This window comes from Triticum dicoccoides, chromosome 5A, assembly GCF_002162155.2.
Source record: "Triticum dicoccoides isolate Atlit2015 ecotype Zavitan chromosome 5A, WEW_v2.0, whole genome shotgun sequence".
Taxonomy (NCBI): domain Eukaryota; kingdom Viridiplantae; phylum Streptophyta; class Magnoliopsida; order Poales; family Poaceae; genus Triticum; species Triticum dicoccoides.
The window spans coordinates 361,363,972-361,390,302 of NC_041388.1; the positions used below are offsets into that span (position 1 = coordinate 361,363,972).

The following is a 26,331-nucleotide window of genomic DNA, read 5'->3' on the forward strand; positions in this document are numbered from 1 at the left end:
GCAAGATTATTTTTAAGGAATACAGACCTACATTTTTGAGAGATTATTGGTTTAGGGGATCTGCTAGATATGCCTTAATTCGTCAAACCAGAAAAAAATCTCCTCAAACATAGCTTTTAGGGGAACCGCTAAAGTTGCTCTAAGTATGTTGTGTGTGTGATGCGTTTGTGCACGGCGCAGCGGGCACTTCGATGCAATGAAGAGATGCGATGAAGAAAAGAGGGGGAAAAGGTGTCTCACAGACGTCTGAGTCCCACAAATGGGCTAAAATTTTAAGCACCCATTTTTTTTTTACTTTTGAGTTGTTGAACCTTTTTTAGGTAGCTACCCGCTTATTTCAAGCGGTAAGCACCAGTTATCGGGATTATGCGTCAGACTACATAGTTTTTGGCGATCGTCCTTTTGTCAGTTTTGGCAATCCAAATTTTGTCGAATCTGCTACAATTGCTCATATACGCAAAATCGACGGTGCAATCCTCTATTGGTCAATTGCATGTTCATCATGAAAATTGCGCCTTTCTTTGTACATTGCTCTCTATAAGGACACAAAGAACACGTTTGGAAGCAAAACCATGTGATCGTTTCTAGCTTTTCAAACGCATGAACGTTTTTCCTGCTAAATGCTAATCATGGTTTGAACAATCTGAATTTCACATCTATAATTGGTACCGATGGAAGGTGATAGGCCTCGTGTGTCGCCACTCTTGTATGGCGGCCCGGAGTGCGTGGTTGGGCATGAGCTCCTCGGTGGGAAGCTTGATGTTGGTCATCGGCGACGTGTCGTGTCCGCTCCCGAGCCACTCCTTCATCGCCTCCGCCTCGTAGGTGAACCCGTCGCCGGCGATCTGCGGATCCCTCGTCACCTCCTGCGAAATCACATCAGTTATTCATCACTGCATCGTTTCGGAAAGCCGCGCGCATGTGAATGATCGAATGCACATGTGCATACCTTGAGTATCGGGCAGAGGAAGTAGGACGGAGCGCCGCCGCTGTCGGACGCCGTCGACGCCGAGAGCGACGACCACGTCCTCCCCGGCGTGGCGTCCGTCGCGGCCTCCAGCACGCTCAGCGCCTCATCCAGAAGCTCGGCCGCGCGGCGTGGTCCTCCGGCTTCGACCGCGTCGCACCATTTCAACCCGAGGAGCGCGACCTCCGTGGCGCGCTCCATCGGCCACCCTCCGGCAGTCGCGTCCACCACCTCGTGCCAGGGCGTGCTCCCGTCGGCGGCGCTGCGCCGCCTTCTTCGCCGCGAACGCCGGCATGCCCGTCACCAGGCGGAGGAGGACCACGCCCAGCGCATGCACGTCGCACTGCGGGGTCAGCTCCCCCGTCGCCAGGTACCGCGGCTCCACATACGGCAGCGCCACGCCGGTCGGGAGCTGTGGCGACGCCACGAGACCAGGCATGCCGAGGCCGGCGAGCTTGCTGGAGGAGCACCGCTCGTCCTCCAGGAGGATATTCTCTGGCCGGACGTCGCCATGCACTGTTGCCGTCGAGTGGAGGTAGGCCAGGGCGGAGCAGGTTCGGTACGCGGTGCCGCACCGCGCGTGCCATGGCAGTGGCGGCGCCTCTCTTCCAAGACGGTCCTCCAAGCTCCCGCCCGGCACGAGCTCGTGCACTACGGCGCGCGCCCCCGGGCACGCGCCGACGAGCGCGACGATGTTTGGGTGCCTCGCCCTGGCGATGGCGTCCACTGCACGACCGAACGGCGCCTCGTCGACGGCGACGTCGGGGCAGATCATCTTGACGGCGACGCTCATGCCGCGGAGGCTCCCTCTGTACACGCGGCCGCGGCTGCCGGCACGGGCGCCTCCTATCACGGCAGACTCGTCGAAACGATCGGTCGCCTCCTCCAGCTCCGACAAACCAAGCCGCAAGAAACTCACACTTTGATCACCACCGTCCACCGCAGGCATGGATTCTTCGTCAGCCGCAGGCCCTTCTCCTCGGCGCTCCCGCCTGAGCGCGTCGAGGACAGAGCACGACTCCGACATCCTGACATCGAGCTCGCTCATCACGCGCCCTGAGTCGGTGATCTGGAGCTCGAGCTCGGCGCTGCGGTCATCAACCTCCCGTATCTTCTCGAGAAGGGCGTCCAGGTCCCGCCTTTCCTGCTCCATGGCCGCGCGCTCCCTCGCCAGACTCTCCTCCATCTCCTTCCGGCGCCTCGCCTCGCCATGGTAGGAGCTCTCTGCGTCCCTCGCCTGCACCCAATCAAAATCAGATGATGGTCGAGAATCTGACTCGTTGATCGAAGCAAAGCTATCTCATTTATTATATTCAGAAACTTACCATCATGGACGCGTCGGCCAGGTCCCGGTCGGCCTTCTGCCGCCGGCGAGTCTCTTCGTACGCCTCGTGCCTGAGGCTCCCGGCCTCCATAATCGCGTCTTTGAGCTTCTCGTACAAAGCATCTTCCATGTCGCCAGCCTCCTCCTGACAATACCATCACACAAGAATATTTTATACCACGCCGACATGATCACACGATCGTAGCCCATGGTTTTTTTAAATTTCAGCACATTGTTTTTGTTTTTTTTGGAGGAAATTTCACCACATTGTTGTTCAGATAAAAAAAATTCTTAGTTTGAAATGCCTGCACATACCGAAGCTGAACCATCGTGCGAAGGCTTCGGCGGGTCTTCTTCGACATCTTGCAGTAACTGCACGACAGCCGACGACCCACCTTCAGCGGCTCCCTCATGAGCGAAATCCTCGATGCTGTGATCCGTGGCATTGTCGCTGTCGTCCCTGCTCGGAGTCCGGCGGAGCGACGCCGCCATCATCGGATCGGGCGAGTCGTGGTGCATCCCCAACAGCTCGCCGTCACCGTCCCCGTGGATGGTCAGGCGCGGCGGGGACGATTTCGATCTCGAGTAGTCAGAAGCGACCGATCTGGGGCTGGAGCTAGCCGTGGATGGCTCTGCTCTGTTCAGCTCCTGGCTGACCTCCCTGAGCAAAGGTCAGGTAGATGGCATTAACAACATGAAATGTGCCAGTTAATTTACTAAGTAAACTTTCTATTAAAACCCATCCGATGATTTGTGGTATTATTACTGATTTTGGTCTCTTTCTGTTACTCGGCACTCTCTAGGTGAAACAGCTTGTTTTTCTAGGCAATATCTATATGAAACGAAGTGAGCTGAAAGGTGTCAAAATGTCCAGACATATACATATACCTAGTGCAGATGAGGTTTCCTTTGCAGACGAACCAGATCCTGCAAGAGGGGTTGGCCTTCCGCTGCACCGTCACCGCCTTCTTACACTTGGGCGCCCGCAACTTCCTAACAACCACACACACCATATCCATCACAATCGCAATCACAAAAGTATCTTCATATCTGACTAGGGAATACTCCAGTAACTAATATCGATCATCTCTAAATCCACACGCGCACGCACACGCACACGCACACTGACACTAGAGTCTAGAGGTAGCAGAGTGGTTGGTAGGTGGGTACCTGGTGTATCCCCGGTCAGCGGCGGCGCCCATGACGAGCTCGGCAACGCCATGGTCGTCGACGAGCTGGACCAGGCCCCTCGCGGCGTCGTCCCCCGACACAATGACCTTGCGCGCGTCGACCTGCTCCGATCGAACGCGACTGTTCAGTCGAGCATCTCGGTGGTGGGGATCAAAATGAGGATCGCCTCATCATCAGAAGAAACGAAGGGAGGAGGAGTTGGTGTGGACGAAGGAAGGAACGAACCCGTTGACTTGCGCAGATGTCGATGAGGACGTCGAGGGCTTTGGTGGCCCTCTCCTCCTCCAGCTTGCTGTACGCGGCCACCTCGTGCTCCGCAAGTTGGCTCACCGGGACCCACGCCCCCACTGCACAAACAAGCGGCAAGGTCGTCGTCAGCCCGTACGTGCGCCCGGCGATGCCACACACGAGATTCCTCGTCGACACACAAAAAGCGTAAAAACCAAAAAGGTACTGTGCTTACAAAGTGACATCTTAGAAATGGACATGACAGAAAAATTAACCTCCCAAAGACGCTGTACTACGTGTAATTTTGCAGTGCAGGGAGCTTTGGTTGGAGCTCGAGCGCGTTAACCTTGGCGGAAGGAAGAGTAATATAGAAGTATTTTCAGAGCAGAGGTAAACAAGTAGTGGTAGTACGCTTACTCATGTTGATGCGGTGCGGCGGGCGGTGGACGTGGGCGAGGACGAGGCGGTGGCGGCTCCGGGGGAAGTTGGCCAGCACCCACCGCAGGTTCGCCCTCCATTCCTTCCCGGCCTCCTTCCCCACCGCGCAGTACACTTGCACCTCCGCCGCGGCCGCTCCCCCTCCGCGCTCCTCCTCCCCGCCCTGATCATCCTCGCCGCTGCGCCCAACGCCGCCTGCCTCCGCCATAATGATCCTCCTTGCTTGACCGGTCGTTGAGCTGCTCACTTGATCGATCTTCCTTCCCTTGATCTACAGCGAGGAGGCTGGGCGGGAGCGGTGACACGGAGGTAGGCTAGTTTCTACGTCTTCCTGGAGTGCGACTGGTGGTAGGAGTAGTTACTTGCTGCCTGCACCTAAAAGCCAAAGGGTAGCTGCGGGAGGAAGAGGAGACAAGAGAGACAAGGACAACGCCGATCGGAAGCAGTTGGAAGACGGTCGCTTCTCTGGCAGGCGGGCCCGTGTGGAGGGATATTCCGGGCACCTTTATCTCGGGGCTAGCTAAGCTAGCTGGACTCTGGATGGATGGATGGATCATGTTGACTAGACCTGCTCCTCACGAGCAGCCCGGCACTGCTTAGGTTTGAACTTTGAGCTCGCCTTGCATTCTCATTCCAAACTGCGCAACAAAGATCAAACACCGGCACACCGTAGAGACATAGACACATGCATCTCCAAGTTTTGCCAAGGAAATCATGCATCGAAGACACCACATACTGTACATGATAGTATATACATCGTGGGTCTGCATCACATGAATCCCACATACGTATGGGAAAGTAGCATGCCAGTATCAAGGCACGTCATGAACCCCGTTGACTATTCCTTACAATGGATATGCCACGAACCTAATTTGAATATGCTTCGACTTTGCCTCATATACTACTAAGCCTGGTCACAATGGGCGAGAACATAAACTAGTAACTTACACATTTTCCTAGACTATGTTATTACCTCCATAGTGGGTAGGAACATCTATGTAGTGTCATGCAACGATGTATTTATTAGGTTATAGACTCATTGTTTCTTGGAGTGTGTGATGTTCCGGTAACTTAGCTAGTTACCACAAGCACCTCTTTCTTCATTAAATATGTGCCATATAAGCAAAGTTGTATTGAAGTATGTGATGTTACTCCTAAGTTCCTCCCCATTGTAACCAGCCTATGCTTGGATACGTTTTAGTCCCATGACTAAAAGTAGTGGGACTAAAACTTGCTAGTCTCACCCATGCTTGGATCCAAATACTAAAGAGACTAAAATCTAGTTATTGAGCATTTATTATCCTCCAAACCCTCCAATCCAGAACTAAGGAGAGGAATTAAATGAGGAGAGAGAGAGCTAATACATATTTTAGTAGGTTTCTCATGACTAAAAGATTTTAGCCTCAAGACTAGTCCTAGCCTCTTTTTAGTCAGGGGTGCTTGGAACTTTAGCCTCTAAAAGAGACTACTTTTAGTCAGACTAAAAATAGTCCCTTGTATCCAAGCACCCTCTAAACATCGAAGCTGTGGCAATTAAGGCCCTTGCCAATCAGAGTTGTTCTTAATGACATGTGTCCCTGCATGACCGATACATGAGCAAGGACCAGAAGGGTGGTCTAGTTTTCTATCCGTAGCGCTTACAATGATGGTCGCGTTGGACGAAGTTAAGTGCTTATAAGAAATATATAAATAGTACATGATACTCTAACTCCATCTAGCAGCAAACTAAACTAATAAGCTCAACTTAGTTGCCAGGAGACAAACATTACATAGAAAAAAAACTACACTAGCTCTGATGTCAGCCATGACGTATCTGAGAGAATTAGTAGTAGTGTGTACTAGATCTGAAATCTAACTACCATGCTAGAAGGAGTTGATCGCCATAATAACTGATCAGATCATTGATGGTGCGCGTTGCCGCACCCTCTCTTTTTAATTTTTTATAATAAATATGAAAAAAGTTCTACAAATACTATATTGGAGCAGCAAACATGTAAGATATTTTTCGTCTATATCATGCTTAGTGATAATAATAATAATAATAATAATAATAATAATAATAATAATAATAATAGACCCAAGCTACTTCAAGAAAGATGTGAATACATAGATTCAGCACCAGACTGAGAATGTGGCATTCACTCGTTGAAAACATTGGCTATTTCAAATCTGGGCATTCCCCCATTGGAAAGCATAGAAAAAACTTCAGCAAGATAATGTGTCATCAGGCTAAGGGAATGATGGAACACTTTCCAGCACATAAATCAAGTAACTTGATTATCTTCAGCTCAAACCTTTAACCCAAGGGAGCATCACAGAGGTTTGAAATTATAGACACACATAATCTACTACAAGTATATCCTTACCATTTCCCATAAAAATTCAAGGTTGCGGCGTGTCGGGCAGCCCGGTCACGGGCAGTGGCTTGCCTGGCCCGGGCGGCGGTGACTTATGCTACGGTGGCGCATCATTCGGCTTCAGATCGGCGATTGCGTGGAGGGCCTGGTGGACGGCTTGGCGGCACCTCTGGTCAGATCTGATCTGGCCGATGCAGCCGGCGGTGGTGGCCATCTCCTCCGTCGGAGGTGGTCGGCCTGAGGCTGGATGGTCAGATCTTGGGATCCGTCGTCTAGTTCCGGCTGCCAGTCGGGAAGACATAGTTGCCGGTGAAAACTGAGCCGATGGCAGGCGATGGCGGCGTTCTGCGTCGTTACCTTGATGAAAGCATCGTCGTGCAATGACTGTCAACCCACTCGTGCTGCTCCAGGAAAAACCCTAGGATCTGGTCTTTCAGATCAAACGATGATGGTACTGCAGTGTCATTTCTCTCTTGGGAGCATCGTCTGTGGAGCAGCGTTGGAAGACAGAGGCAGGAGGTGGAGCGGCTTCGTCTTGCACGGAGCTTCGATGGAGATGTCAAGTCATGCCTGACCGACAGGTGCTACGCTGTGTCATGCCTGGTCGGTAGGTGCTATGCACGACAGATCTTCCAGAATCTACGTGTCTGGATGGACAAGCGCAGGGCAGTGGCGCCGTTGGGCGCCATGGTGGCATCAACGGTTGGACGGACTGGCAAGGATGATGCGGATCTCTCTCCTGAAGATGGTTCAACCGTCCGATGATGATGGCGACGTCTAAAACGTGTGCATGTGGTGTACACTTTAGGTCTGCTGCACCGGTTGTTCGTTCCGATACGTTATGTGGATAGATCAGCAATGACACTGGTTTAGATATGAAAGTGAGAGCACTCCACATTATCGAGTTTTGTAGGTGTGAGTGGTGACTTCGGGTGGCTTGATGTATGTTCTTATTAGACCTTGGTTGAATAATAAATAAAGATGGTCGTATGCATCGATTGATGCAGAGGCGGGGGTTTTAACCTCCTTTTCAGAAGAAAAAAATAACCAATTAGTTTTATTATACTTTCACTGATTTTTTTTCTCGCGTTCTTGTTACTCGGTGTGCAATGGGGCTGAAGTAGGCTAACATTAACATGGAACTTTATCTTCATCGTCGTTGTTGTGCTAAGTTTTCTAGACATGGGCTTCCCTTTCCTATACTACTATTAAATGAGCAAACGTAAATTCTCTTAATGCCACACAACAAACTGTACACGGGATAACCACGACCCTTCGATCAGAACAATTTACACATATCTTACTGCTCATATTGCGCCAATGGTTTATCACTTAGATCAACATCTCAGATTAAATGTTCTGCTAAACAGACGCCATCGTCTGCCAATCCTCCAGCGCTCCGCGTCCTCGATCCCGCGGACGAGACTTGCCTGCTCCCCCGGCGTGCGCCCATCCGTGCTCCCGCATATGAGGCATGGTTTGATTGGAACAAAATAAGGCCCTTCACTTGCATCACATACACAAGTGCTCTCTGAACCGTGCAATAAGGTCACCCATAACACGGCTCTCCCACTGGAGTTACCTTAGCCCCGGGCCATGCTATTCCATGATATTGGAAAAAGTTGACTAATTATTATCATCGTCTTGAAAGCTGGGCGCCTTTTGCCCCACCTCCTTAAAATCAGGGGGGAGATGATTAGATTAGAAAGAAAAAAGAGAAAAAGACAGCCGTAGGATGGAGTGGGTGCACGGATGGGAGCATGGGGAGGGAGCAGGCAAGCCTGATCCCGATCCCGCGGCCCCGCCCGTGATTTTCAGAAATATTCCACCCGAATCACGCCTTATCAGGAAGAATGGGTCAGTTCAAAAAGAAAAAAAACGGATCGTAGCAAGCGCCGCCGCTCCTCCCGATCGCCCCGAGCCGACCCCGCCTCCGGTCGCCGCCCACGCACTTGCAAGCCGCCGTCGACGTCCTCTGCCGGTCAGCCGCACCCAGCATCCTCCTCCTCCCTTCTCTCTCCCTCTCCTCACTAATCTCTCTCTCTCTCTCTGTTCCCGCACTGCAGGGCTCCGCCGGACCGTCCCACGCGACTGCCGGCCTCCTCCCAGCCAGACCGACGATGGCGACGACCGAATCTGACCGGTCCCTGTCGGAGTCATGGGCCATGGGTAGACCAACCCGAGTCCCATAACCTTTCAAGACATCGGGGCAGGCTGCACCCCTCAAGACTCTGAAACGAAGAGCCGCCTCCTGAGGAGTCGACGGCAGGGGGGCCGACTGCCCGCTCATGGCCGAGTCCCCGGGACGACTTCCAGAGAAGCCGGCTTTGGGGAGTCGGCCGGCGACTCCAACAAATCATGACCTCATCGAAGGGGACGGGGCAGGGGCGTGGCTACAGTGAAGCCCACTCCCCGCCCCTGACCAAGGGCAGGCATGGCCACAGCACGCCGTACTCAGGAAGATCTCCGTGCGGCGTGGCACTATTGCCCGGCCGGCCCTGACATCAGCACCACAGTACCGAGTCCTGTGCCCACGACAGCTTGTCTGTACGGCCTGGAAGCAGCGGGGCCCACCAACCAGCGAGACCTTGGGAGACGGCGGGAGAACCGCCAGTCGGACCCGTCGGGAGTCGGCCGAGCCCTCCCCCGGGGCCCACGCGCCATTAATCAAGATAAGGTGGGGAGTGGCCATAGTGATCGCCCGCCAGGCGGCGGGGCTGTTGCCACGACCCCTTGACCAAGCCTGCGTCATCAGAAGCATGGCTACAGTAATCATTAGCCGGCAAGACCCGCCCGCGGCGGACGCGGCCTGTCGGCTCCGTACCAGACCAGTCGGCGGGGCCCACCAGTCGGCGGGCCCCAGCAGTCGGCAGAGAAGTCGGATGTCGGAGGCACTGATGGATGGGCCTGCGCCCAGACGAATTACCATTGTACCCCTAGGGTAGGCCTATATAAACCCCCCAGGGCACCCATGCAAAGGGTTGGATCCTAGTAGTTCTAGACCATACCAGATAGAAGGAGAGAGCTAGCCTGGCCCTCTTCTACCACCAGAAACAGCTCAAGGAGCAACCGTGTAAACACTTGGCCATAGTGATCATGCGGAGACCCCGCAGAGCAGCAGTAGGGGTGTTATCTCCCCGGAGAGCCCTGAAGCTGGGTAAGATTCGCCGGCATGCATGTCTTCGCCTCATCCCGTTTCCAGGCACCGGCGACGTTCTACTCGCCCCCACCATGATAAGCCATCCGTTGGCATATGTTGCACCAAACCCCCGACATTTGGCGCCCATCGTGGGGCATGGTGCACCACCGTCCGGAGATCTGTTCTGGACGGGAACCCTTTTCCTCCTTGGCGAGCGCAGCCAGCCAGGCACGCCAGGCGAAGTTTGCATCGACGCGCTGCGCGGCATTGAGATCGCCTGCGCCGCCAGCTCCTTGGCCGAACTTGTCGGCGAGGTCCACCTCTCCGACGAACCTGCGTCCGACGCAGGCGCGGGCGGCCCCGAGGACCTCCTCGCGGGCCTCCTCGATCAACTCCACGTTTCCGGCGAGCCTGCCGTAGACTTGGAGTTCGTAGGCTCCACCGACCCGATGCTGGTCGACTCCGACACCGCGTCGGTCGACGCGTTCCCCACCAACCTGGTGGTCTACGACAAACCTCTCCCCCACGCAGAGAGCGATGGAAGCACCGTCACTGAGGTGCTAGTCATCAGTCATGACGAGTTCCCTGGCGGAGGAGCACCTGACTCACTCGGCGCGGCGCTGCAAGACCTGACTGCGCCCATTCCGGAAGATGCTGACGCAGAGACGTTAGAAGCGCGCCGCCTTCAGCTCGTTGAAGGCGCGAAGAAGCTGGCCAGCATGAGACGCTTGTCAGAAGCTTACCAGCGGGAGATGGATCACGCTGTCGGCGGCTCACCGGCCCCGGCAGGGCCTAGCCGCCTTGGCGCGGTCCAGCAGCGCGACGTAGCCATCACCAGCCTGTTTGGGGCTAGCCGCCCCGTGTACGCTACACCGGCGGAGAACATCCGAGCCGCCCAGGCAGCGGCGGATGAGCTGGATAATTTCGAGGGTGAAGAACGCCGCCTCATGATGGAGCGAGTCCAGCAGCTCCTCGACGTGGCCGCCGCGCAGAATGAGGCCGGCTGCCGCACGGAGGTGCCGCAGCGGCCAAACGACGACCCGCACCGAGATCAAGCTGCGACGTCTCGGATGCCGACTGGCGGCGCCCGAGGAAGAAAGGACAAGGAGCCGGCTGTCAGCCATAGTCGGACTCGCATTACCATAGAGCGCGACCGAGATGGCCGCCCGAGAGCAGTGGAACGACGGGATGACTGTCCGCCTCCCCCTCCCCACAAGGAGAGGCGAGTCTCCCCGCCGCCTGTTGACCATCCGACTCTCGGTGACCGCCTTGGCCGCCGAGAGGGAGTTGAAGAGAATGACGCCCGCCACCGGATCGACCGACTTCACCAGTCCCTGGCGCTGGAAGAAGAAGACGAGCTGGGTCCGCCTTGTTTCGGGCCCCGCATTCGGGACGAGCCCTTTCCCAGAGGGTTCACGCTCCCAAGAGACACGCCCAAGTATACCGGCTCCGTGAAGCCGGAAGACTGGCTAGTCGACTACTCCACGGCTGTCAGCATAGCAAACGGCAACAAGCGTGTCGCCGTAAAGTACGTTCCGCTCATGCTCGAGGGCACGGCCCGGACATGGCTGAACAGCCTAAAGCCCCGCAACATCAACAGCTGGGTCGACTTCACCGAAGCGTTCGTCCGCAACTTCACCAACACGTACAAGCGTCCTCCCAAGCCTCGTCAGCTCTCCTTATGCATGCAAGGTCCTGACGAGTCGACCCGCGACTACCTCACGCGTTGGGCTGAGCTCCGGAACTCCTGCGAGGGCGTGCACGAGGTGCAGGCCATCGAGTACTTCACAGCCGGGTGCCGAGAAGGCACCCTCCTCAAGCACAAGCTGCTCTGTGACGAGCCAGAAACCCTCGACGCTGCTGATCATAGCGGACAAGTACGCCACAGCCGACTCCTCCATGAAGGCAGAAATTCAAATCAGCACGACTGGCAAAGTGGCTCCTCAAGCTACAAGAACTCCGGCGGCAGACGCCGGCCGGCGACAACAAGCGCAAGACCCCGTAGCCGGCTTCCGGCAGCCAGCAGGCCGCGACCGTTGAAGCCCAGCAGCTAGAAGAGTAGCCTCTGCCCAAGCGACAGAAAGGCAGCAAGCCGAACTGGTTGCCGGCCTTCTCCTATGAGCAGACCTTGAATGGACCTTGCAAGTTCCACAGCGGCGCGAAGCCGCCGAATCACACCACTCGGAAGTGCCACTGGCTCACCAGGATTGCCAAGGGAGACGGCCTCCTGCCACCCCCACCTGCTGGGCAGCCGCCTCCGCCTCTGCCCCAGCAGCCGATAGTCAGGCCAGTCGGCACAGTACAAGACGAATACCCTGAAGAGCATGGAGCCTATGTGGTGTTCACCAGTGTGGCTGATGATCGACGCAGCAGGCGGCTGCAGCGACAAGAGGTGAACGCAGTAGCCTCAGAGACGCCAGAGTTCATGCACTGGTTTGAGAAGCCCATCAACTGGAGCAGGGCTGACCACCCAGAAGTGATGCCGAGTCCGGGCTCCTACGCCTTGGTCCTAGACGCCACCTTTGCCACGGACAAACGGGCCGCACGTTTCTCGCGAGTTCTGATAGAGGGGGGCAGCAACATCAATATCCTATACAAGGACACCACGGAGAAGTTAGGAATCAAGCAAAGACAGCTTCAGAACAGCCGGACTGTGTTCCACGGCATTGTTCCTGGGCTTTCCTGCTCACCAATCGGCAAGATCCTGATTGACGTCCTCGTTGGGGACAAAGATCACTTCTGAAGAGAGCCTGTTTGGTTTGAGGTGGTGGACCTTGAGAGCCCATACCATGTGCTGCTTGGCCGACCCGCCTTGGCAAAGTTCATGGCGGTCCCCCACTACGCCTACCTCAAGATGAAGATGCCCAATTCCAGGGGAATTCTGACTGTGGCCGGCGACTACCGGAAGTCGTCCGCTTGCGCAGCCGAGAGCAGTCGGCTAGCCGAGTCCCTGGTAATCACAGCCGAGAAGCGACTCCTTGAACGAGTTGTGGCAATGGCCGGCAAGCAGCCGGAGATATCGCCCGACCCAAAGGAGTCGGAAGCCGAAGGTTCGTTCAAGCCGGCCAAAGAGACAAAGAAGATACCCTTGGATCCGGAGCACCCAGAGAGGTACGCCGTCGTAGGTGCAAACCTCGACGGCAAATAGGAAGGCGAGCTCGTCGATTTCCTCCGTGAGAATCGGGACATCTTCGCATGGTCTCCCAAAGACATGCCAGGTGTACCGACGGATTTCGCCGAGCACAAGTTACATGTCCGATCAGATGCAAAGCCGGTCAGGCAGCCCCTGCGCCGCTTATCAGAAGAGAAGAGAAGAGTTGTCGGAGAAGAGATAGCCCGACTCCTAGCAGCCGGCTTCATCATGGAAGTTTTCTTTCCGGAGTGGCTGGCAAATCCGGTCCTGGTGCTAAAGAAGAACAAGCAGTGGTGAACGTGTATTGACTACACGAGCCTCAACAAGGCCTGCCCCAAGGACCCATTTGCTCTACCAAGAATTGATCAGGTGATAGACTCCACAGCCGGATGCGAGTTGTTGAGTTTCTTGGATGCATACTCAGGATATCACCAGATCAAGCTGAACCCGGCTGACAGATTGAAGACCGCCTTCATCACGCCGTTTGAAGCATTCTGCTACCTCACCATGATGTTCGGCTTGAGGAATGCCAGCGCCACCTTTCAGTGTTGCATGCAGAAGTGCCTCCTCAAGCAGCTCGGCAGGAACGCCCACGTTTATGTGGATGACGTGGTGGTGAAGACGGAAAAGCATGCAACACTGCTGGAAGACCTCAAGGAGACCTTTGAGAACCTGCGCCGGTTCCAGATCAAGCTCAACCCCGAGAAGTGTGTTTTCAGAGTACCAGTCGGCCAGCTGCTAGGTTTCCTGGTCTCTGAACACGGCATAGAATGCAACCCAGTAAAAATCAAGGCCATCGAGAGAATGGAGGTACCCAGCCGACTGCTGGATGTGCAGAAGTTCACCGGCTGCTTAGCGTCCATCAGCAGATTCATCAGTCGGCTGGGCGAGAAAGCTCTCCCCTTATACCAACTTATGAAGAAGACCACTTTTTTCGAGTGGAACCATAAGGCGGACGAAGCTTTTCACCAGTTGAAGAAGATGCTGACTACTCCACCCGTCCTGGCGGCTCTGACTCCCAAGGAACCTATGCTCCTGTACATCGCTGCCACCAGCCGAGTAGTCAGCACAGTCATTGTAGTAGAGCGCAAGGAGGAAGGCAAGGCGCTACCGGTCCAGAGACCAGTATATTACCTGAGCGAGGTACTGTCGACCTCGAAGAAGAACTACCCCCACTACCAGAAGATGTGCTATGGCGTGCACTTTGCTGCCAAGAAATTGAAGCCTTACTTTCAAGAGCATCCAATCACAGTGGTCTGCACGGCTCCACTTGCCGAGATCATCGGTAGCCGAGATGCCTCTGGTCGAGTGGCCAAGTGAGCCATAGAGCTGGCTCCTTACACCATCTACTACCAGCCCCGCACCGCTATCAAATCACAAGCACTGGCCGACTTACTCGTCGATTGGGCCGAGACCCAGTACCTGCCTCCAGCACCTGACTTCACCCATTGGCGGATGCACTTCGACGGCTCCAAGATGCGCACCGGCTTGGGAGCCGGCGTCGTCCTCACCTCTCCTAAAGGCGACAAGCTCAAATATGCACTGCAAATCCATTTTGCCGCCTCCAACAATGTTGTCGAGTACGAGGCGCTCATTCACGGGCTCGGGCTTGCCAAAGAACTTGGCATCCGCCGGATCTTGTGTTATGGCGACTCGGACTTAGTGGTCCAGCAGTCATCTGGCGACTGGGACGCGAAAGACGCAAACATGGCGAGCTACCGTTTCCTCGTGCAGCAACTCAGCGGGTATTTCGAAGGGTGCGAGTTCCTCCATGTGCCAAGAAACGACAATGACCAAGCAGACGCCTTGGCACGAATCGGCTCTACCCGCCAAGCAATACCCTCTGGCGTCGCCCTTCAACGCCTCCTCAAGCCGTCTGTCAAACCTTCACCAGAATCAGACTCCATTTTTGTGTCGGCTCCTCCCGAAGACGGCGGATCCGACTCTAGAGCTCCGGCAGTCGGAATGGGGACTTTGGCGGGTGACTCCAAAGCCGCCATAGTCGAGCCCGACCCGGGGACTGCGGTGGCGGACTCAAAGATTCCAGAACTCGGCCCAAGGACCGCGCTGGTCGGCCTGGGGACTTCATCAACCCAGCAAGCGGCTGTTGACTCCAACCCGCCGCCTCCCAGCCCAGCCGCCCTCGTCCAATTCACAGTTCTGGTAGTTGAAAAAATAGCAGCACCCTCATGGGCCCAGCCCATCCTCAAATTCCTGGTGAACAAAGAGCTACCAACAGATGAGACCTCAGCTCGGCAAGTACAATGCCGGGCGGCAGCCTATACCATAATCAACAGAGAGCTGGTCAGGCGCAGCGTCACTGGTGTCTACCAGCGCTGTGTAGAGCCAGAGCAAGGCCAGGCGATTCTTAAAGACATCCATCAAGGCGAATGCGGCCACCATGCGGCTTCAAGAGCACTCGTCGCCAAAGCCTTTCGGCACGGTTTCTTCTGGCTGACTGCCTTGGAAGAGGCCAAGGAGTTGGTCCAAAAATGCAAAGGGTGCCAGAAGTTCAGCTCCAAGCCGCACCAGCCGGCTTCTGCGCTCAAGACCATCCCCATTGCCTGGCCTTTCGCAGTTTGGGGCCTAGACATGGTGGGACCATTGAAGACAACACGAGGTGGTTTAACTCACCTACTTGTCGCAGTGGACAAGTTCACCAAGTGGGTGAAAGTGAAGCCAATTAAGAAACTGAACGATCCGACTGTCGTGACCTTCATCACCGATATCACAATTTGGTACGGCATACCACACAGCATCATCACCGACAACGGCACAAATTTTGCCAAAGGCGCCTTGGCCCGTTTCTGCGCAACACAGGGCATCCGACTGGACCTAGCGTCCGTCGCCCATCCGCGGTCAAACGGCCAAGTGGAGCGAGCAAACGGCCTCATCCTGTCCGACATCAAGCCTCGGTTGATTGAGCATCTGGAGCACTCGGCTGGCTGCTAGCTCGACGAGCTGCCAGCCGTCCTCTGGAGTCTGCGCACGACTCCAAACAAGTCAACCGGCTTCACGCCCTTCTTCCTCGTCTATGGTGCCGAAGCCGTCATCCCAACAGACATAGAGTTTGACTCCCCACGAGTCACCATGTACACCAAGGACGAAGCAGAAGAAGCGCGACAAGACGGCGTCGATCTGCTGGAAGAGGGCCGGTTGTTGGCACTCAGCCGGTCCAGCATCTACCAGCAGAGCCTGCGCCGATACCACAACAGGAAGGTCAGGCCAAGATCTTTCCAAGAAGGTGACCTTGTGCTCCGGCTGATCCAGCGAACAGCCGGCCAGCACAAGCTGTCCGCGCCTTGGGAAGGCCCTTTCATCATCAGCAAAGTACCGGGCAACGATTCCTACTACCTGATCGACACTCAGAAGCCCCGAGCACGCAAGAGGGACGACTCTGGCAAGGAGACAGAGCGGCCATGGAATGCAAATCTCCTCCGGAGATTTTACAGTTGATGCAGTATGTACCACGCTACCTTTTGTATTTAAGTATCAAGACTTCGCCCCCCCCCCCCCCCGAGACGAGCTCGGGGACTGCCCTCTTTTGTCTGTATGATAAAAAGTATGCCTACAAGTATGTTACTCTTTGTCATGCCGCTTGGCACCGGGCTCGACAAGTCGGCCCGGGGACTTGCCGCCTTGCACTATGAAATGCTTCCTGCAGTCGGACAAGTAGTGTGTAAACGCCTAAGCCGTCTCCTGTCAGAAGCCGCAGCTCGCAGAGCGACTGTACGGTGGGCAGCAGTAAGGCAGAATGGGCATTCGCATGAAAAATGGCTAAGGACTCAAAGCATAAAACATAGCTCAAGACGGCTTCCAGCCTTTCTCACAAACGGACTCTCGGATAGTCGGATTGCCGTCTTCTATCCAACTTGCTCAAACAATATTGAAAACGGCTAAGTACTTGCTTTCCCAAAGTAGCCTGGCAGTTGATCCAACAACAGTCCGCAGAGCGGCTGTCCGATTGGCAAGGCAGGCAACTAAGAGAAAGCGGCAAAGGAAAACAGCCAAAAGAACAATGAGCAAGAAAAGATAGATATATATATTTACATAACATAGGCCCTTGGCCGAATTGTCGAGTAGAGGTCCAAAATACACCCCGCGGGTGGAATTGTGCAAATTAACAAGTTCTTCAAAGACTACTGAAGCAGATAAAATAAAAGACACAGCGGCAGCCCAGGAGGCCGCAGACGGAGTCGGAGGGTCGGAGGAGGCGCCAGCGTCAGGCGTCAGGGCAGCCGGCTGGCTAGTCTCGGCTTGATCGCCTCCGGCAGCAGTCGGGTCGGTCGCACGCGGCTTGTTGCTGGAGGCGCGGTCGGGCTGAGGCTGGCCGTCTGCTCCGTCTTCTGGTGCCTCCGCCTCGCCCCCATCCTACGCCTCGTCCTCCTCCTCAACGCTGGAGCCAATCACCTCCGCCGAGTCTTCGCCGTAGTCTGGGTTCATCCCAAACCACTCCGGTGGTACCTCCTCGCCGTCTTCAGACCGCTCAGGGACGAAGATGCTGGTGTTGGTGTACTCAGCGATCGCCGCAGCACGTTTGACAAGGGCATCCTCCGCAGCTGCCAGCTCCGGCTGGGCCTCCGACCGAATCGTGGCCAACCGGTCCAGATCCAGCCCCGGGTACCACGCCTTGACGAACTCCAAGGCCCGGCGCGCTCCAGCCCGGGCTGAAGAGCCTTTCCAGGCCTCAAGACGACCAGCCGCGACCTCCAGCCAGTTGGCCGTCAGGCTGGCGGTGCGCGGAGCCTGCATATCCGGCCAAAGGGCGGAAATCGCCTGGGCACCGACGCGCTGAAGCCGGCGCAGCATCCGGTGAGCCGGCCGGAGGCGAGCCTCGATGCTCAAGATGTGCTCGTCAAGAGTTCGAGGGGCATCCGCGGCGATCTCTGCGCCCTCCGCCCTCTGACTTTCACGGTCGGCCTCGATGGCTTGGATAGCGGCCTGCGATTGCCCAGGGAAGAAGTCTGCAAAGACACGAAGAAATGAAGAAGCATGTCAAAAACCAGGCGTCGGCACCGTCAACTCGGCCAAGAGGGCGGTTTCCATATCCTCCGCCTCCCTCAGCGTCAACGAAGAAAGAAAATAAAGAGACTCACCATCAATGATGTCTTCAATCTCGTGGAAGCCGGAGGACAGCAGCGCCTCCTTGTCAGACCAGGAGGAGCGCTCGCTCGCGAACTCGGCCAAGAGGGTGGTTTCCGTATCCTCCGCCTCCCTCTGCGACTTCACAAGCAGCTCCTTCTGCTCTACCAACTGAGTGGCCAGCGGATCATGCTCTGTGGCGAGTTTGCTGCACTCCTCCCCTTTGGCGCGCAGGGCGGAGTTGGCTTCGCTCAGCTGCTGCTGAAGAGCAGCGTTGGCTCTTGAAGGAAAGGAAGAAAGACAACAGTCGTCAATAAAGTAGGTCGCCGGGGAGATCTGGCCCGGCTGCTCAGCAGCCGGCCCGAATCTCGGGGACTACAGCCCGCGGGTGCGCTAGCGCGCCCCGGCAGAGAAGAAAAAAGGACTTACTCCGGCTCTCCGCCAAGTCGGCGGTCCGCTTGCCCAGCTCTTCAACGTTACGGTTGAAGGCAGTGACGCGGAGGTTGTGGTAATCCTGTGACAAGCATTTCAGACAAAGTTAGTACCCAGAAGTTCATCAATTGGAGTTCCGGGCCGCCTGCTCAGCAGCCGGCCCGAAACTCGGGGACTACACCCAGTGGGTGCGCTAGCGCGCCCCCACAGAGAGGAGCAAGAAAACAAAGACCAAAGAAAAAACAACATACCTGGACGGCTGCCCGCGACGCTAGGAACGCCTTGGTGCAACTCTGGAGAGCATCGCCCTCAGCACGGAGCTTCGCCTGGACGTCCAGGAGCGCCCGGTTCAGCGGCCCTGTGCCGCCTCCTCGCACCCACCCAACAGGTGCGGCGCTCGTCGCTTCGGCATCTGGGGCCGCCGAGCTGGCGGTGCCGGCTTCCAGGGGGCGGGGTGCCGAAGTCGCCTTCTCCAGACGACGGCGCATTGGCGAGCCGACTTGGAGGAGTAGCCTCGCCACGGCCTCTTCTTCGGTCGGCGGCACCGGAGGGTCCGCTGGCTGCTCGCCTTGCGCGCCTTCAGACGACGGCGGAGGTGGCGGCGGAACGTTCGCGTCCGGAGCAGAGGGGTCGCCGCCTTCCCTCTCCGCGACGAGGTTCTCCCCGCTGGCTTCTCTAGTTGGCCCCGTGAGCTCCGGAGGCGGCGGCGCAGAGTTCAGCGGGGTAACGAGCAAGGCCGACTGGCGGCGTGTGGCTTCCTCAGCCTGCTGCTTCACCGCGGCGGCGACTTCGGCCTCCGCTAGTTTTTTCTTAGCGGAGGCCTCCGCCCTGTCGGCCTCCGCCTTCTCCAGGCGGAGAGCCTCTTCTTCGTTGCGCCTCTCCTGCGCATTCCGCTCCATCGCCTCTCGGAGGTCAGCAGCAGGGTCAATCCGCCTAGTGGTGGCGGACGTCTACGCTGACCCCATGACGGAGGCGGCGGCGACCCGCTCAAAAGAGAGGGGAGCCCTGAAGAAAGAGGGGCAAGCAGAGACTTAGACAAACCACGAAGAAAGAATAAAACTTTGAAGACAGAATACTTACGCGGAGACCAACGACGGCTTCTTCACTTCCTTATGGAAGCGGATGGCCTTCGCGGCTGCCTCGTCCCGCCGGGTCGGCGCAGCCGAGCCCTTGGGCTTCTTCGGCCGACTGCCAAACAAACTCGGCGTGGCCCTGCGCTTCTTCCCGCCGCCTGGAGCGCCCGGCGCGGCAGAAGAGCCCGTGCCAGGCTGGCTGGCTCCTGGCCGATGGCGAGGGGCGACTTCTCCCTCGGCGTTGTCTTCAGGCCAGTCGGCGAAGGTAGCCGAGGGCCTGAAGTCGCCTGTTGTCCCTCCTCCTCCCTTAGCGTCGTCTTCCAGAGCCGCCGCCCCCAGATCGGGGTCGTCGACGTCGCTCTCCGCCCGGTCGGCGACGAACTCACGGGCCGGCCCCGAGGTGCCGACTGGTGGGTGAAGAAGGGGATTCTAACCAAAGCCGACTGGCCAGAACAAAACTCGGCAAGAAGAAGACAATCTAAAGAAAGAAAAGAAAGGCGACTCACCATGGGCGGGGGGGTCGGCGCGGGAGTACGGCACCTTACCGAATCGCCAGTCCTCCGGGAGCCTGCTGTCCGAAAGGTAGTTCACCATGAGGGCCACCTCTTCGTGAGGCATGTCCTTGGTACACATCCGAGTCGGGTCATGGCGCCCGCTCATCTGGCATATCATGTGAGGGCGGCCTTGGACTGGAAGAACTCGGCGCGACACGAAGGCAGCCAGCAGGTCCGGACCAGTCAGACCCTCCAACTGCATCAGCTCTCGGAGTCGCGTGATGGCACTGGCTCCTGCAGGCGTCAGCAACCTGGCTCGGTACGACCAGTTGGGCAGTCTGCCAGCCGGCGGGCCGGCTTCGAAAGCCGGCAGATTGACCCAGTCGCCCCTTGTGGCGACGTTCCTGACGTAGAAGTAGGACCTCTGCCACATCTTCACCGACTTTATCAGCGAGATGGAGGGGAAGGGGTTGTTGGCTCTTGACCTTCGCACGACGATGAAGGCGCCGCATTGAGCCGGCACGCCCGCGGCCTGGGTGCCGAGCTTGGAGAAGAAGAACTCCCCCAGAGCTCGAGGGTGGGGAGGACTTCGAGGAAGCCTTCGCACAAGGCCACGAAGGCGGACAGCAGCACCACGGTGTTGGGGGTGAGGTGGTGCGGCTGGAGTCCGTAGAACTCCATGAAAGACCGGAAAAAGCTGCTCGCCGGCAGCCCCAGCCCGCGCAGGCAGTGCGAGCGGAAGATGACCCGCTTGCCATCCTGCGGGGCGGGGGAAATCTCCCCTCCGGCGCAAGACGCACCTGCACGCGATCCTCGCCGGGAAGCCGACGGGTCCGGCGGAGGAACTCGATGTGGTCTTCATGGACTTCGGAACCGTCCCAGGTGCCGGAGCGCACTGGGGGAGGCGCGGCAGTGGAGGAGGAACTCATCGCGAGCTGTCGCCGCGGTGTTCGCCAGAGCTTGCGCGTGCGGAGGAGCGAAGAAGAGAAGAGGAAGGAGGAGAGCGAGGAAGAAGAGAACGAGGGGTAGTGGGAAGGAAGGGCGCGCGTGCCCCCCTCTTCCCCCTACTTATAGCCCCGTGGGCTGCGAAGCCGAGGGGGCGGACGTGGGGATTTACTGCGCCCACAACCCCACAACCCCCACGATCCCCGTAAAGTTACTGCGCGCAGTAACTCCACAGGAATCCCAACCGTCCACCGAGGCCACAACGGATCCGCTCGGGCACCGAGGCGCGGTAGTGGCGGGCCCCGCCTATGGGCCTGTCCCGTCGCGCGCATAGGCTGACAGGATGGCCTGGCCACGTGCCCTCGTGTGACAGGCCAAGAATGGGTGGCGGCCTGGAGGCTTAGCTAGCACGCCACTTGAAATCCCGCCGCGACGTTCGAAATACCGAGCAAGTCGAAATTGAGTGAAGTCCGAGTTGAGCAAGTCCGACTCCTTCTAGACGGCCCGACAGAAGTCAATCAAGACCATGTGTCGAGCACCCGGAGAGAGAAACTGCTGAGGCTTCCCGACCGATCGTCCGCGGCGCATCACCAGCTTCGGGGACTACTGTCGGAGTAATGGGCCACGGGTAGGCCAACCCGAGTCCCATAACCTTTCAAGACATCGGGGCAGGCTGCGCCCCTCAAGACTCCGGGACGAAGAGCCGCCTCCTGAGGAGTCGACGGCAGGGCGGCCGACTGCCCGCTCACGGCCGAGTCCCCGGGACGACTTCCAGAGAAGCCGGCTTTGGGGAGTCGGCCGGCGATTCCAACAAATCATGACCTCATCGAAGAGGAGGGGGCAGGGGCGTGGCTACAGTGAAGCCCACTCCCCGCCCCTAACCAAGGGCAGGCATGGCCACAACACGCCGTACTCAGGAAGATCTTCGTGCGGCGTGGCACTGTTGCCCGGCCGGCCCTGATATCAGCACCACAGTACCGAGTCCTGTGCCCACGACGGCTTGTCTGTACGGCCTGGAAGCAGCGGGGCCCACCAGCCAGCGAGACCTCGGGAGACGGCGGGAGAACCGCCAGTCGGACCCATCGGGAGTCGGCCCGGGGGAGTCGGCCATGCCCTCCCCCGGGGCCCACGCGCCATTAATCAAGATAAGGTGGGGAGTGGCCACAGTGATCGCCCGCCAGGCGGCGGGGCTGTTGCCACGACCCCTTGACCAAGCCTGCGTCATCAGAAGCACGGCTACAGTAATCAGCAGCCGGCAAGACCCGCCCGCGGCGGACGCGGCCTGTCGGCTCCGTACCAGACCAGTCGGCGGGGCCCACCAGTCAGCGGGCCCAAGTAGTCGGCGGAGAAGTCGGAGGTCAGAGGCACTGACGGATGGGCCCGCGCCCAGACGAATTACCATTGTACCCCTGGGGGGTAGGCCTATATAAACCCCCGAGGGCACCCATGCAAAGGGTTGGATCCCAGTAGTTCTAGACCATACCAGATAGAAGGAGAGAGCTAGCCTGACCCTCTTCTACCATCAGAAACAGCTCAAGGAGCAACCGTGTAAACACTTGGCCATAGTGATCATGCGGAGACCCCGCAGAGCAGCAGTAGGGGTGTTATCTCCCCGGAGAGCCCTGAAGCTGGGTAAGATTCGCCGGCATGCATGTCTTCGCCTCATCCCGTTTCCAGGCACCGGCGACGTTCTACTCGCCCCCACCATGATAAGCCATCCGTTGGCATATGTCGCACCAAACCCTCGACAGTCCCCTCCATTTCCGCCTCGCCTAGTCGCACCACTCATCCGCCCCACCTCTCCCAGCCAGCGCCGCCGCCCCCTCCCTGCCGAGCCCCCTGGTGGTGGACGGTGACATCTCACCTGGACTGGATTGGAGAGTTGCATCCAATCAGGCCTCCCTCCTCTCCACTAAGTGCATATGATTCTGAACACAGAGTTCTTCACGGTATGTGTTCTACCATTTTTCTCTTTAGGCAGAATTGTATGCTGCTATGTTGGTTCAACCTTTGGTAGCGTTCTGATGAAAGTGATGTTTATTTCATTCAGATGCTGATTAGTTTGCTTGTGGATGTGCTATTTTTACGCAGGTAATTTTCAATTCTCTGATGCAAGCCATTTGTGTGAGCGCTAATTAACTTATATGGTAAGACTCTATGGGAGGCTCCGACAATAAAACTATTTTAGAAGACACGGCAATATTTTACTATATGAAGTGAAAATGTACAAGTTGTAGATGGACAACTATGGCAGCTCTTCTATACAGTTATTTACTATCCAGCGAGGCCCTCAGAGGATATCTAAAGAAGTGAGAATGTACACCTTGTTTTTCTAGGCGAACATGACTTGGATGAGTCAATAGCATAGTAGCCATAGTTATCTAAAAAGGGCAGTGTCCCAGGCAACAAGGTAAATTGTTCTGCTGTCCAATGCATTGAAGCTATAATGCATATATGCTTAGTAAATTGTTTAGATTTGTCTGAGACTAATAATGACCAACTTAGTGAATTGTTAAACCTGAAAGTTTGTGTTTTCCATTTAACACAGTGAATTGTTTGCACAATTCAGTTCCGTGTTGATTGAATGGACGTGACGTGATGTTTTCTCCAGGGAACGGACTGAAGTGGATTGACATGGTTTCTGTCCATCATGCAGTTATGTGCTATTCTTCCTTGCTGCAGTGTTGCGCATCTTTGCTGCTGTGGCTGACTCCATGAATATGAAAGCTATATTTACTCCTAAGCTATGAGTGTCCTCTAACTTCCTTGCATGAGAGGTATTTGCTCTTAGTCCCGGCCATCCTTATTACGAGGGATGCAGCAAGGTTCAATGGATCATGACGTTTGGACTAGATTTGAATCTATATCTACCAAATCTGTGCGTACATTTTTATGCTATAAATTTCTTTTTCTTTCAGTATCCTATTGAAGTTCTATCAGCCGACAGGTGCATTGAAGCGAGCCTGACACCCTGAAAGAACTATACAATGATATTTGGCTATTGCTTTCAGTATTAGAGAAGCATAGAAACAGAACTGCAGGGCTTACTGTATTTTCATGTGGCATTCCTCTATGCCATCATGCCATACTGTTTATTTTGAGCAACCTTTCTATGGTATTTTGTTGGATAGTTTTTAGTGTAATCTCAAGCACCTCAATATATGGTAAACAACTGCATGCTTGGGTATATGTTCTATTCTCAATGTTGTATTCCTTTTATTTGCTCTGTTACTATAGCAATCAAAAAGAATCGAGCACAAGCTCCAGTTAGTCCTGTACAAAAATTGGTGTAGAAGTGAGGTCTATGGATTCCTTATTTTGTCGATTCAGACTTGGGATTGTAGGGAAAAGTGTGGACTATGGATAAATACCAGAACTGGATTGACCATGTCACATCTTCACCAAGAGTCATGGCACTGGCATATTCAAGCTTTGTTGTTTCCTTCGTTTCCAAGCAACAGTACTCTTAAAGGCAATATATGCGGGTTTATCATTCATGTGAGAGATATGAAGGATGAAACAAAAGTAAAAGGTGTTTATGCTAACGGAGCATCATAATTAGGTAGGAGTGTATGTTGGTTTTATAAACCCAGTATCATCCTACTCCTTGTAGTTTCTGTATTGCTTGCAAATAATACAATTTTCAAATGATATTTTGTTATGGTCATATATAAATATTTAAATATTTAAAAGTTCCAGAGGTTCCTTGAGACGAGATGATGGCTCTGATGTGCTATATGTTTACATAGGAGTTTTTTTTTCTCACAGTCGTGCGTTGCACGTGCATTCTTACTAGTCTTTATAAGGATTACATGCAGTACCCCGTTTTTAGAAAAAACATGCAGTCTTCCTGCATGGTTCAATATATTTTTTTGAAAACCCCACTCATATATTAATTAATTTAGAATGTTCATAAATCATTCATTACAGCATCTGCCACACAGGCCGAAACACTATTAATAAGAACACCGTCAGGCCTATTATTAAAACTAAATTTAGCTAACTCGTGCGCCACCGTATTAGCTTCCCTGCTAATCTTGGAAATCTTTACATCCGCAAACATCTTCGAAATACTTAATGCTTCTTTCTTGAGATCAACAAGGAGAGATCTGTTAAAACTGTCTTTTCCTAGAACACCAACCACAAAAGAACAATCAATTTCTAATATAATGGGTTTGTGAAGGGTGATATCGATATATAATCCGGATATTACATGGAGCAAGACAACATTGACGTTACCTACATGAGCATTGACCTTGATGAAAGCTTGTAGCACCAGCAGGAAACCCATGAAATGAAGTCCAAGAACTAAAATTCTTGACAGATCTTAGCCGGGAATGAAACACCATTACCATTCCTACTCGTGTGACCTCCCCATCAATCCTTTGAAGCAGGAGCGTTGTAGATGGCATGGAGGCTGGAGGCCTGGAGCTACTTACCAGAAATTGGAAAAGGTGTTGGATGTTGCATTAATATCGGGTATTATCCACAATACATATTTTTCTTGATGTGATGGAATGGTAAGCTCACCAACAAGTGTTAGATTTCTTCCAATGGATAGTTGCTTAGATGAGGTGCTAAGCGCATTAAATAGTTTAGCAACTATAGTCCCTAATGCATTGATGCAAGTTGTTGTTGCTAAGCTCCATTCATTTAATAACTTAACTATTAAACTCTTTCATGCATTGATGAGCTTGCTTCATGTAAATGTTTGGCCTAGGTTTACGCGCTTGGCATTGGTTCTTCATGGGGTCACCAAACCCATCTCTCTCCTCTTAATTATCTTGCCACATCAGATTTTTTGCCTACATGACAGGCTTAGCACCTGTACAAGGTGGAGCATTAGGAGGGGCCTCACCTAACATTCCAAAAAAGAATAAATCGGTGAACAATCATTGGCCAAGTAAGTTATTACCATCATATAAATTCAGATCTGCCACAAATTTATCCGAGGCTAATATAAAAAGCCCACAATCAAGCGTGCCCTGGAGTAGCAAACATTCAACATCTTTTCTTATTTGTGAGATTTCAACAAACAGTAGATACTATTTAGTCAGATAGGAGACGGATTAAAAGTGCATGGGGGCTAGGTGTGAAGCAGGTGCGGTTCTCGCTCGTCCCCGGTTTTCTCTCCCGATCTGGAGGCTTCGCATGGCGCAACGGTCTCTGTTCGTGGGCTGGCAGCGAGTGCTTCCTCTACTTTGTGGGTTTGGCTCTAGGTGGACTAGCAGGCTATAGGTTTTGGGGGCGCACACACTACTGGCGTAATGCCGGGCTTCGATTTCGGTGGAAGCCAACGACGGCGGTGCCTGTGGGCACCGTATCCTTGTTGAAGGCGTCGTGATGCGGTGCTCGTCTTCCCTCCTGTCTACTCCGGTGGAAACTTTGGATCCCGGTCTCCCGGATCAGGCGATGGTGGCGCTCAATGTCAGATTCCCTGCATGGGCTTCGTCTTTGAGCTTGCCTTGGCTAGGGTGACTAGTGGCTCGAGGTGGTTCCGTTGGTGGTTCATGGGGGCGATGGTGGTG

At 55.0% G+C, this 26,331-nt stretch overlaps 1 long non-coding RNA gene and 1 pseudogene across 1 annotated transcript; one reads left to right on the forward strand and one right to left on the reverse strand.

The window, feature by feature from the left end:
* Window positions 1-464: 464 nt before the first annotated feature.
* LOC119301525 lies at window positions 465-4,485 on the reverse strand (annotated as a pseudogene).
* Window positions 4,486-22,596: 18,111 nt separating this feature from the next.
* LOC119297342 lies at window positions 22,597-23,946 on the forward strand. The gene is made up of 3 exons (XR_005145624.1): window positions 22,597-22,752; window positions 22,895-23,580; window positions 23,722-23,946. It is a non-coding gene; the product is annotated as an uncharacterized LOC119297342 (long non-coding RNA).
* The last annotated feature ends 2,385 nt before the right edge of the window (window positions 23,947-26,331 follow it).